The sequence below is a fragment of the Pyrus communis genome, chromosome 8, assembly GCF_963583255.1.
Source record: "Pyrus communis chromosome 8, drPyrComm1.1, whole genome shotgun sequence".
Lineage (NCBI taxonomy): Eukaryota > Viridiplantae > Streptophyta > Magnoliopsida > Rosales > Rosaceae > Pyrus > Pyrus communis.
In genome coordinates this window covers 3,345,143-3,354,713 of record NC_084810.1, presented here as the reverse complement: position 1 = coordinate 3,354,713, position 9,571 = coordinate 3,345,143, and the positions used below count along the sequence as shown (strand labels likewise).

General features: G+C 33.5%; 2 long non-coding RNA genes across 2 annotated transcripts; both read left to right on the top strand.

Annotated features, from left to right (window-relative positions):
• The first annotated feature begins 776 nt into the window (after positions 1–776).
• LOC137741833 (uncharacterized) lies at positions 777–2,190 on the top strand. Its single transcript, XR_011069341.1, has 4 exons — positions 777–900; positions 1,012–1,415; positions 1,550–1,706; positions 1,899–2,190. It is a non-coding gene; the product is annotated as an uncharacterized lncRNA (long non-coding RNA).
• A 1,177-nt stretch (positions 2,191–3,367) lies between these two features.
• On the top strand, positions 3,368–4,834 carry LOC137741829 (uncharacterized). The gene is made up of 4 exons (XR_011069338.1): positions 3,368–3,557; positions 3,766–3,878; positions 4,205–4,315; positions 4,509–4,834. It is a non-coding gene; the product is annotated as an uncharacterized lncRNA (long non-coding RNA).
• The last annotated feature ends 4,737 nt before the right edge of the window (positions 4,835–9,571 follow it).

Genomic DNA, 9,571 nt, shown 5'->3' with positions numbered 1-9,571 from the left:
GAGTGCAGAGTCTTATGTGTGTGACATCAACACATAATAGATTTTTTTAACATAATTTAGATAGAAGACAACATTGATTTGCAACATCCAGGGACAAAATTTAGATAGAACACAATTTGCAGAGAAATTCCCATTTAACAAAACAGATCCATCAAGGATCTTACCATGTAAAGTAGACCAACCGCAAATATGTTGAAAGAAGAAAATCAATGACAAAATCCAGCGTATCAGAAGGTAAATTTGGAAAGTTTCTGACCAAACTCGCTTGATCCAAAGCCCTATAACCTAGGGAGAAGACAAAACCTTGCAAAAGAGGCAATGAAGAACAAGCCTAGCACAAGAAGGCTAGGGAGTAAAAGCTCTCCACATAAATACGGGAGACAGGCCCTATAGTCCTAGGACTCCTTGTCAAAATTAGGCTTGGGTGAGTGGTTTTTCGAAGGGACAAGGATCGTCTACCCTCCCGTTTCCGGTGTCCTCCCGTGCCCTTCTATTTGTGTAGTCACGGTTAAGCCACGTCAATATTTTATATGAAAGAGATTAGAAAAGCGTTATATGAGCATCACAAAAACATGTGAGAGTCGAGAGTGATTTTTAAATCCTTACTTGGTTTAAGTCATTTACAAATTTTTTTTACATGTCTTTTACAATGCTTATACGGTGTTTTTGTAATCTCTCATATCTAGCATTTTATAATTCAGTTTTTACTAATTTGGTCTTCAAGTTTACATATTGGCTGTTTTTGTTATTTCATGCTACGTATTGTAATTGGGAGATTAATCTGTTAATTTGTGTTTATGTAGAAATTGGAAGAAGCAAATAACATGTATGCTTTTAGCACCACCACCTACATTGGATTCCAATGAACTGTATCTGAAGAAACATCTGAAAAATTCAAAGGTATGCATAGTAATCAGTTGCATTTGTGTTTTGCAGCTCATGGAATGCTTTTTGCAAGCTTAGATTCAACTGATGAAAGTTCTTATTGCTGTGGTTGTGTTGTGGTTGCAGCTTATGGAATGATTTTAAAAAAATCAGGCCATAATCAGTTTGTACAGGAATACCAGGAAATCAGGGATTAGGATTAATCTCCCTGTTAACATGTGGCCAGTAACATGTCCAGCGCAAGCTTTGAATGCACCTGATGACTTGCCTAAGAATGTCACACAGACTTTGAATCAGGGCTCAATTCCCATGAGCATGGATTTTCATCCTTCACAGCAGACTCTGCTTCTTGGGTTGTATTCTTTAAGTAGCTCCTTATATTTATTTGTATACCTTCGGCTCTACAGTTTTTCCCTAGATGCTTGCTTCTCATAATTGACTGTTGATTGATCTCTGTATATGCTTCAGTTGGTACCAATATAGGGGACATAGGGCTGTGGGAAGTTAGATCTAGGAAGATCCTCTGCATGGTAGTTAATAGATACTTTTCTATTTGAAAGTTCTTATTGTTGTGGTTGCTGTGTATTTACTTAGATTAATTATAAATTAGAGGTGGTTAAAAATTCGAAATTTTATTGATGCATGTTTTCTTCTTTCTTCCCAGTTATCAATTTGTTGTCTGAGGAGAATAGCTGAATAGATCAGATAGTACATGAAGAAAATCATTTTGGTAACGAAGAAGAAAGAAGAGTGAAGTAATGAGATATGAAGAGAACTTTGCCGCTAAGATTAAAATAGAGATTGTAGTGAGCAAAGTCTAGGTATAAAGAGTTTGAGTTACATAATTGTTAATGGCTTTGTACCTTTCTAATTTTGTAAACCGTTAATACTATCTTAAAATTTAAATTATGAATCCTTATAATTGAAATGTCAATGATTCGAAGCTCATGACTGAATTATTACAGTTTTGTAAGATTTATTGATTACTTTTTTTTTCGAACTGTCTCTCGCAGCGGAATCACCGCCATCAACAGCTATGGTTGCGCAGTTCGTCGTCGTCCAGTATTCCTCCAAAATTCCACTATCTCTCTTTGCTCTCTCCTACTCAGTGCGTCTCTATTCTTCCAGGTCCACCAATATCTATATCCCAAACAACTCCTTATATGTATCTATTTGTTAGAGAAAGCTTTTGCCTTTTGGGTTCAATTTTATCTGCTGTCTGCATTGGATTTGATGTCTTCTTGGTCCTTATGTTTTTATCCGGCAATCGAGCTTGCATTATCACTTGAGAAATTAGCAAATGAAAGCTGCTTCACTTGCACACTGTAAAACATTCATTGTTATTGTATGATGTCTTTTTAATATAAGATGATTGGGCTTAGGTGATTATATTTTGTACCATCGATTGGTTCATGTTGTGAATTAACAATCTTACTATACTATGTTCATCCTTGAATTTACGACTAACAGGTTGCTGAGAAGAACAAAGATGTGCAATTCATAGATTTTGTTGAAATCGAGTTTTTGGCTGAGCAGGTCAGTCTTGATCTCTTCCCTTATTTTTCCATTAGTTGGAAAGGTTGTACAGGGACGCTTGCATGATTTTTGATGTTCTGCTTTTACCTTTGTAGGTGGAAGCCTATCAGAAAATATCTGAATATTTTGCTCAACTAAGGACACTTCACAAAGGGCACGATAGGAACCCATAATTCAATTTCATTGTCATCTTTATCATACGTTTAGTGTTCATCTTTTGAATATAACATTACTTATCTGATTTCATTTTCTGTTCCTTACTTGAGTTTCTCAAAACCTAATGCAAACAACTAATATGGCTAAAATTAGTCCCTCATGTATTTTCCTCATCTGAATTGGGGTTTTTAAAGTTTATCAAGAAATTTGATCTGGGATTCTGAATTTTTTTTTTTACAACTCAGAAATTTGTGGAGTTATTCTTAGGTTTTATCAAGATGTTTGATCTAGGTTTCATATATTTTTTGACTCACATTGTTTTTTAGCATTTTTTTTTCTGTGCAATGAAAGATTTCTGTTTTCTTTTGATTTATGGGCCTACATCAAGCTTCTGCCTTTCAATGCTGATGAAATACTGATGGAAATGAGTTTCTTGCCAAGGCTCACAAGGCACTGAAATTCCCCTGCAAAGCCGACTTACAAAGTGGGCCCTATGGACTTCAGTTTTCAGAGGCTTTTCTCTGTTATCTTAAAAGCACAGTGGAAGAAAAGGGATCAGGCTGTGTCCATCCATTTGTAGTTTTGCAGAATTGTATTCAAGTTAATCATTCTAAAGACAATTTAGAAGAAGATGCAACTAACAAAGATGATGGCTACAAAATCCTCCTCGCAACATGGTCCAGAGAATCTCAAAGATTAACAAAGATGACAACTACACCACTTTTTCTCTTTTCCTTTTCTTATAACAAACAATGACCATTGAGTTTTTTTTTCTTTTTGAAAAATAAAGTTGGCCTGTCAATCTAAAAAAAAAGATCCGGATTGTTAGTCATTTATATATTTTCTTTTAACCACTAAGAACAACAACAAAAAAGTAATCTTTATTGTTTTGTTAGTGTGAAATGGTATCTTTAGATTTTCATGAAGTAGTGTTTTGCTTCCATGACTCAGAGGGTGGATATGGCGGCGGACAAGGACAGGCAAGTAATTGGTCTCACTATCTGCCGTTTTGGCTTAGCCAATGTCCATATATCTTTGTTTAACTCAGTAATGTTAGTTGTGATAGCTTGACTAGGCTTATACAACATTACTTATCTACTCTATTCGATAGTGCTTTGCATTATTTTCCTTACAATTGATAGCGTGTTCTTTGATTTACAATTGATAGCGCGTTCTTTGATTTCCCAGATGCCACATCTTGCAACAACTTATGCTGCAGTTAATGCACTTATAACTCCTTGGTGGTGAGGCGAACTCTACAAATTTTTGCAGCAAATGAAACTTCCAAGCGGTGGCTTCAGGTTAGATATCACATTCATTTGTGTGGTTCTATAGTTTGAGGACATATATGTACAAGGATCATATGATTACCTTTGATATACTTTTACCATGAATTACTTCTTGAATGCATGATGGTGGAGAAATGTACTTCTGTTATTCATCTATTTTGAGGAAAATTGACAACACAATCATTTTATCTATTTTGATGGGCCCATTTTGATAAAAATGGGATTGCTGAAGCTAAGAAAGCTACTGATGCACATATGCTATCGCTAATTTTTTGTGTTTGATTTGTGATTTTGAAAATAATGGTTATTTCTAAGTGTGTGTTACTGTTTGGTTTAAGGCTTCTAAATCTAAGGTAGCTGCTAAGAATGGCCCAATTGCTGCTACAAAGAAGGAAGAAGTCTCAGCTGAAAGCTCAGATGAGAGTAGCGATGATTCGGAAGATGATGATGTGAGTTTTTGGTTTTCCAATCTGGTGCCATAATTTTTTTTTTTCCGTTGGGGTTGTTGCATGGGGCATTCACCTGAAGATTGAGTCACTCATATCTGTATAATCGAGATACATTGTGTTGTGTATTTATTCTTTGTTAGATTGAGAAAGATACCTTTTGGTCGATAGTGATCCTCAACTTTTGTGTCCACAGGAAACCCCTGCAAAGGTTACTACGCAAAAAGCCTGCACAGTTGCAAAGAAAGGCTCATCAGTGGCTGTTAAGAAGGCAGACACTAGCAGCTCTGGATCTAAAACGAGCTCTGAATCTGAAGATGAGGTGTGTGCTCATGCTTAAATATTTGTATCATCTGAAGGATATTCCTTTGATGATTGTTGAATCCTAATCTTTCTGAGCATGGTTAGGAAGTTATGAAAAAAGTAGAAAGGATGTTCCCTTGATGATTGTTCAGAGAAGAATTCTGGTGATGGTTCATAGGAAGTGAAGGTTTATATTTTTTTTTAAATTCCATTTGGAATGTGTTGCAATAATATCAGTCTTTGAGAGATCAAATGAATAACACCTGCTTCTTTGCCTCTTTCTACATGTTTTATACAGTTTCAAAACCCGCAGCACCGCGCGGGCAAGCTTGCTAGTTATTTCTATAAACTCTGTACACACACGCACACAAAACAATTAATGATGTTCCATACCAAGTTATACAGTCAACCAACTGATAAACTGGAAAAAATGATTATAATGACAACATCCAATTCCTATCAATGACTTTATATTTGGAGAACTAAATATTAATATTATATACAAATTATCTTAGTATTGTTTTTTTGTAGGATCATATATGTTTTTAATTATAAATGATTTATTTTAATTTTTTTACGATGATGATATATGAATGATGAATTGAAATATAGATGATTCAGATCTTTAAAAAAAATAAATTATGAAATGAAAACCACAAAAAGTTGTGTCAAAATACACACACACATTCAAGGATGTGTAGCACTAGGTATACATGGCATTAGGTATATTTATTTTTTTCATATTAATAAATTTCTTTCGTACCTCGAAGTTTTCTTAAAAAAAAAAAAAACGGCAGAAGGCCACTTGTGATGAGTGCTTAATTCTAAAATTTAGTATTTCTCTCAAACATTTGACTATTACTTTAGTCATGGAATGCTGATCAAAGTACAATTAAATAGTATCACTTAGAACCATAACTCTTGGCTTATAGTATGAAAACAAAAATACAGAACATTTGTATATTGCTTGCAAGCAATTAGCTTCAGTTAGTCAACTCCAGCAACTTGATTAAGAAAGCATGTATATAGACCTGCGCAATTACCATGTCCACATATCCACATATGCTGATCAGGAAATTTCCCATGCTTGGCTTAGTTGAAAATAGCAGATAAGTCAAGAGCGTATTTTAAATTACTGTTACTTAATTATTTTAATTACCAGTGGGTGTACTTTAAATTATGCTTGATTAATTATTTTAAATTTCATAATCATGCAAAACTAATAGCTTATTATATACTGTTGTCAAAATCGTGAGTTCGGCTGTTGGAAAGGTTTTTTAATTAAGCTGACTATGAGCTGCAAATAATACCAGTTACTTCAACAACAAAAAAAACAATTACAACTAATTATTTTTTATTGTCGTTTGTTAATAACAAATATAGCTCGGGTCCCGTGATCTCGTAATATTTTTATGAAAATTTTCATTTCCCTTGTCAACTAAAAAAAAAGCTCCTTGTTTTTGTTGTTAAAAAACGGCTTTCCAATATTAGAGAATTCCCACTTGATCAAACAATTGAGATAATTATTCAACAAAAAAAAACAGTTGCGATAATTATAAAGGAAAACTAATGAAAATGGTTTGAAAATTTTGAATTTTAACGATAAAGACAAAATAAAAGGTAAAATGAATAGTACCAAAATTGACTTTTTAATATAAAAATATGATTTTTCGTTAAAATGAGCAGTACCGAAACCTTTTTATTAAAGTTCTCTAATTATAACTCATCCATCTCAACTATTTGCAGTTTTACTTAAAAAAAATTATTCCACATACGTCTCAATCAACCATTTATGTTAAAACTGACTAGAATGGAAAATTCTCATATATTAAAGTCTTTAAATTGGATCCTTATGAAAGAGTGTTACTTGGGTGTGTATGCATATCTTTAGCTGCATCTGGCCGGCCACCGGTAAACAGGTTTTCAAAATCTTTTTTATGATATTTTTCTACTAGAATTTGTCTTTGATTAGTATTTTGCATGGACTATGTTTGAGGGAGCTCCCAAACTTGACCTTGAATTTTCGTGCTGATTATCTGAACTACATATTAATAAAACTCTCATTATTAATAAAAAGTTTATAAATTTACCATTCTAACCCTTTAATTAAAATTGAATATATATAAGAAATGTGGACAGTAATGTAATTTCACACAACCAATTTTTTTTTTCTTTCAAAATCTCACATATATGTGATTCTAAGATATTTCTAATTAAAAAAATAAAAAATAAAGCTCTCTCCTCTCTCTCCCCATCCCACGCTCTCTCTCCTTCCATTTTAAATACAAAAAATACAAAATTTTCACAAATTTTGTGTGTGGCCATATGCTAGTATTCCATAGTATGATCCAATACTCTTTGGTAATTTAGGTCATGACAATCAATTCAATAACTCCTGCCTTATACCTATATAGCGAAAAGTAATATAAGGCCATTTCCAACCGAGGGCTGGCCAGAGGGTTCGTTTTAGCCCTCTGGTCCTCCAAGATTCTCCAAGATATTAATATTTTAATGAACAGTATAGGGCCATATTTGCCTCTGTCTCCAATCGAGAGCCAGAGAGCCAGAGGGCTCGTTTTAGCTCTGCCACAAAAAACGGTCTCCAATCGAGGGCTAAATGGCCAAACATAATTTATTATTTAAATTTAAAAACTACAACAACTTAAATTTAAAAACAACAACTTAAATTTAAAAACTACAACTTATATTTAAAAATTACAACTAAAATTTAAAAACGACAAATTAAATTTAAAAACTACAAATTAGTTTGACAATTCCCCCTCACACTATCTTCCGACACCCATCTATAAGCCTTGCAAAGAACTTATCTTCTTTTCGGGTCCAAGCCCTACCTTTCATTGTAGAAGAGGCCATTTCAAAATTATTAAAAAAATTGAAGGATAGATTTTTGAAAGAGGAAGGTAAATATGAGAATTGAAATGGTAGGAATGGTGAAAATTTTGTGAGGAATGGTTTAGATTTATAGGAAAAACAAATAGAATTTTTCTTTTTTTGTTTTTTTTTTTTTTAAAAAGGCCCAAAAAACCCTAAAAAAAAAAAAAATTAATATAATCCTGTTGGTTATAACCGACAGGAATACATTTGTATTAAATAATATAAACGTATTCTTGTCGGTTATAACCGACAGGATTTCCAGTTTTTCTGGCCAGCCTTCCAGCCCTCTAGCCCTCTTTGATTCCGTGGGGCCCTCTGAGATTTCACAGCCCTCTGGCCTAGCTCTCAGTTGGAGACGGTTTTCAGGCTATTTTTAGCCCTCTGGCCCTCTGGACCTTTCGGTTGGAGATGGCCTAAGGGGCAGATTTGTGTCACCATATTTTTACACAACTTTTGATACTTGTTTTTGTGGAGCTCATTTCGTAATGTATTTCAAGGATCCAAACTGTTTATCTTTTAGGTTTTCCTTCAAATATCATGTCTACCAAAAATCACCTAACTATGAGATCATATGATCGTTGAATGTCTTAATGGTTTTATATTTGGTTAGTTTTTTGCAAGAATAATCTATGAATAATTTTCTCAAAAATAAAAAATTTAGATCGTTAAAAGTACTTTACGTAGTGGAAGCCACAAAATGGTTGTAAAAAATTGTGTAAAAAAATGGGGTCACAAATTCGGTCCAAATATATATGTTATAGTTTTTATTTTATAATGAATATCTACCCTTTTAATTACATTTTGTTTTCAGTAGTATCTAAGAAGGGTTATGATATCTACATAGTTCTTTTTACTTAGCACACACCCTTATTAATTTTTATCTCTTGATCTTCTTTGATTTATCCTATTTGATGATTGAAAATTAAAAAAATACGTAAAAAGTAAAAAAACTTATGTAGACCCTATCTGAGAAACCATTATCGGACGGGCCTGTAATTCTAAATTTACAAGTTTTTTCTAGGAGACGAAGCTTCTTAATTTTTAATTTTTTGAGTTTCTGATTGACTTGGGGTTGCGGTACGTACGGAATATAGTGCTTGATCTCAGCTGAATAGTCCATTGATCGTCTTCATATACCAACCAACCTTTGTTTTTGATTGAGTCTTAGTGAAGAAGTCCAAGTCGTGTAAGATTAATTTCGAACTACATTTATTTAACCTTCTGTCACTGTGCCATTCATTTGCTTAATGTAGACGTGCAATTAATTTCATGCACCTTTTTTTTTATTTTTTTTATTTTTTTATTTTAAGTATTTCCTTTTTATTTCTTTTATAATATTATGTAAGTGTCGGATTGTCTAAAGAATATGACTTTTTTCTTTAATTTAGGGAAATTTTATTTAAACCCATTTAGCCTATTTATACACCCAACTTACTCTTTGCACTCATTTGATTTTTAACTAAACTATTAATATCTATTTAAACCCAAATTTAATACCTAATATACCCCCTAAACCCAATTCAATATGTAGATTTATTTTTATACCCATTGAATTTTTAAGTCAGAAGTTGCTGCTTCAACAAATGCAAATTGTGGTGACTGCGACTTCTCTCGTGTTGCTGATGCTCAACAATGCCGCTGCGAATACGGTGTTGTATATGTATTGCTGGGGTGTGAATGGTGAGCTTGCCATGGAAATTGCAGAGGAGTTTGCTAGGGAGTATGTGAGCTTGCCCTTCGACAACGAAAAAGTCCCTCATGTTGTTTCGGTTGCACATGCTTGACGAGGAGCTTGAGGTTAGTCAGTCACCTATGTGATGGCTAGTTCATCAGCGTCAAACTTTATTTGTAAATAGACTTGTAAATACAAATGATGTTGCTTTATTTTCGTGTTTTGATGACTGTGGCCGCAATTAAGCTCTCATCAGATCAGACAATACAAAAGTATATGCATCTCAGTTAAAAGTTCGAAACCAAACTCTTGAGAAAAAAACAATATAAAAACAGAAGCACCAAATGGAATCCAAGGTTCTTTGGAGTGCAGATGGACAGGGAAACCAA